Source organism: Lepus europaeus, chromosome 12, assembly GCF_033115175.1.
Source record: "Lepus europaeus isolate LE1 chromosome 12, mLepTim1.pri, whole genome shotgun sequence".
In the NCBI taxonomy this organism is placed as follows: domain Eukaryota; kingdom Metazoa; phylum Chordata; class Mammalia; order Lagomorpha; family Leporidae; genus Lepus; species Lepus europaeus.
In genome coordinates, this window is record NC_084838.1 from 69953765 (window position 1) to 69957637 (window position 3873).

Here is a 3873-nt window from a genome sequence, read left to right on the forward strand (position 1 = left end):
TCAGGTCTCCCACATGGATGGCAGGGGCTTAAATTCTTAGGCCATCAACCGCTGCTTTTCCCAGGCCATTAGCAGGAAGCTGGATCAGAAGTGTAACAGACAGGACATGAACCATAACCCATAGAGGATGCCAGTGTGGCTGGAGGCAGCTTTATCCACTCTACAATGCTGGCTGCTTCCAGATGACTCTGAGCACATTAAAGTTTAGGAACCACTTTGTAGAAAATCCATGCAGTGGGTGGAGTAAAAGAAAATAATCCAATGAATTTAGGTTGACTTTTTTTTTTAAATAAGTTAAAATTTTTATTAGTCAAAATCACAATCACCTTGATTAAAAGGATGGGACACTCCACCCTCAGCAGAAAATGATACAGTTTATAGAAAACCTCCCACCCCTCCCACACCCCAATTAAAAACTAGAAAAAGTCTGCCCTCCCTCCCTGCGATGTCATGGGAGTCTGACCCTCCGGGCACTGGGGCTCTGCAGGGGCCAGCTCACCACAGCACCCTCCACTTCACCTTGGGGAGAGGAGGGATGCTGGTGGTCAGGAGGTTAAAACCATTAGTTCCAGTAATACCAGTTCCCAAACATGCACTTCCTTCCTTTTCCCCAGGGCCTGGGACCTAGGGGAAAGGGGATAGAAATGAGCCCAGCCATGAGCAATCTGAGGAGGGGAAAAAGGAGCCCAAGGAAGTCAGAAGTATTCCAACATACCTCCTCCCTTCCCCAAATTGGAAAAAAAAAAAAGGCAGTTGGAATCATCACACCAAACATGGTTCCCCTCTGAGACCTGAGAGAGAGACTAAGATGTCCAGTCTTGGGGGGGGCAGGATACTGGGAAACTCGAAGCTCGCCTACCCTTGAGCCTCCATTCGCTTCACCTCCAGGGCAGTGGCTAAACTAAGTCCCCTTTCTTAGCAACCTGCACTGTCCAGAACTGGAGATGGAGAAATACGGGGCGAGGAGATCAGGAGGGCACCCCAGGCCCAGGGGTCCCCCCGCCAGGTTCCCTCAGTCCTCGGGTGGGACGCGCAGGGCAGAATACACCATCACCCGATTGTCCTCCTGCTGTCCGCCTGCAGAGGGGAAGCGGGGTGAGTCATGGGCAGGGTGAGAGCAGAGCACTGACACACAGGGAGGCCTGGACACGGGGGTCCCCAGCTTGGGGGGGGAGAGATAAGTGCAGATTCAAACCCACCAGTCACTGACTGGCTGAACCCAGGCTGCTCCTGATCAAGCTCAGAGACTAAAGGTCACAACTGGACAAAGCAAAACCCTGAAGGTGGTGGGAGAGACCAACGAGGAGACAGAGTGGCCAATGGACCCGGGCTGGGGCTGGGTTCAGTCATGGGCAGTGGACAGGCAGGTGGGATCTGTCAGGCAATCAGTCCAGGTAGTCAGTCCTTACACAAGAGGCTGCGCTGGATACTGCGGAGGGAGCCTCCGGCTGTGATGAAAGCCCACAGCCCCATGGACACAGTGACTGCGTAGATGGGCAGCAGGCTGGCCTCATACCAGGGGTTCAGGAACGTCAGTCCCAACGTCAGTAAGTGACTCCCAACCACCAGGCCCAAAGCCCAGTACTGTCCCCTCTCACAGGCATCAAAGAACACAACTCCCCAAAAGGTATGGAGCAGGATAATGGCTGCTGTCAGAAAGGCTGAAGTCAAGAAGTAATAGGGTGAGTCTCCATGGATCCCAACCACACCTGGCCCAAGTGCATCAGCCAAAATATTGATAACAGAGAAGACACCACTGATGATACCGAAGGAGAGACCAGAAACATAGGCCATCTGGCGGATGGAGATGGGTGATCTTTCGTCCTCACTCAGCAATGCTAACCCCTCATCTGCTTAAGCAGCTTGTTGTAGGCAAAGAGGAACACCTCCTGGAGGAGGACAGAGACAGCAGCACCAAAAATCAGGAGGCCGTACTGGAGCCGAGCATCTGATCGGTCTGTCACATGGACCAATATGAACCAAACCACAGAGGCCAGGAGCAGGAAGACCAGCCAGAAAAATGCCCCCGCGACCAGGATGATAATGCGAAGAGGGTCCCCAGCCACAGTGATCAAGAAAAGCGCGAAGGCTGGGCCGAACGCAACGAAAGTGCATCCGAAAAACACCGCAGCCCCCATGGCTGGGGCAGCTGGGGGCGGGGTGGAGGCTTGGCTAAGGGAGGAGAATGGGAAGAGCGCGCCAGCTGGGGGAGTCCGCGTGGGGTGGCGACGCGACCCCACGAGGGGCGCGGTGCAATGTCACCCCCGGACCCGGGGAAAGGGAGGGGGACACCGAAACCCCAGATGAAGGTCCGCGGGACTCCCTCTACGGAAGCCGAGGAGGGGACAAACCCCGGCCGCAGCCCCATGGCCACCTCCCAACTAATCCCCACCCTCCTAGGTTGACTTTTATAATAAACAAATGATGTGGCCAAGGGAGTGGAGCAATATGAAATAAAAGGGAGGCCCTGTTGGAGTACTTGCCTTCGAGAGTGAACAAAGAACTTTGTTTCAAGTTGCCACAGTATGTAAAAGAGAATAAAAAAATAGATGGCAAAAGAGAACCTTGAAACATTTTGCTTTAAGTTATGGTCTGGACCCATTTTCATGTCCTTAAAAAAATACTTAAAATTTCTCTTCTAGTTTTCTCAACATTAAACTTGTGAATGCACTTATGATATCTTGCCTACACCACATGGCAGTCCCTAGTTTTATTAAAGTTACATTGAGTTACAATACAACAAATTTAAGTCAAATAGCATTGAGTGCACCAGTGCACATAAAACATATTAAGAAAATTCTAAAATCCCAAAGTGTTGATGCTGAAGGGCCTTCTAAATAAGAGTTCATTAGTTACATTAAATCATCAGATCTAAATACACACTTTATGGGCTATAGCATTTGCAAAGACGAGGCAGCTCAAGTAACATGAACCTCTTTGAGTGTTGACAACAGCATTAAACCCCTAAGAGCATTACTCACCGTCACAGCTACCAGTATTTTGCTAATTCTGTTTATTCTGCTTCCCCTCACAATTTTGCAAGCCCAGTGTATCATGTAATTTCTTTCCCCTGTGAATGCTATGGTAGGCACTTCTAACTGTACACATTTTTAACTAATTAGCACTTTTAAAAAACATTACCACCATGTATTATCAGACTCCCCCCAAATTAACAATAATTCCTTAATACCATATTCATATAGTTTATATACGAAGATTCATTTGTTCACATACAAATATCTCTGGTTGTCTCAAAGAGGTCATTTTATAGTTGATATATAAATTTCATTTTAAACAGGTCACTCTGGCTACTGAGTAGAGAACAGGATAGCAGGGCCAAGAGAGAAGCCAGAAGATCAGTAAGGAGTCTACTGCAGTAGCCAGCTGAGAAGTGGTTTGGTTTAGATCCCTGTGGTAGCATTGGAAGCAGTGAGAAATTACACGATTCGGAATACCTTCCTAGGACAGAGATAGCAACATGTGCTAATGGATTAGACATAGGATGTGAGGGAAATCAGTCAAAGATGTCTCAAAGACTCTTTCCCGGGCTACTGTAAGGATGGAGTTGTCTTTAACTGGGATGAAACAGACTCAGCAGTAAGCAAGATTAAAAATTTTATTTTGGGGACCCAGCGCTGTGGCACAGCAGGTTAAAGCCATGGCCTGAAGCGTCAGCATCCCATATGGGCACTGGTTCTAGTCCCGGCTGCTCCTCTTCCAATCCAGCTCTCTGCTATGGCCCAGGAAAGCAGTAGAAGATGGCCCAAGTCCTTGGGCCCCTGCACCCACGTGGGAGACCCAGATAAGCTCCTGGCTCCTGACTTCAGATAGGCTCAGCTCTGGCCATTGCGGCCATCTGGGGAGTGAACCAGC

General features: G+C 49.4%; 1 pseudogene; it reads right to left on the minus strand.

Annotated features, from left to right (window-relative positions):
• Positions 1-306: 306 nt before the first annotated feature.
• Positions 307-2310, minus strand: LOC133771308 (gamma-secretase subunit APH-1A-like; annotated as a pseudogene).
• Positions 2311-3873: the final 1563 nt, after the last annotated feature.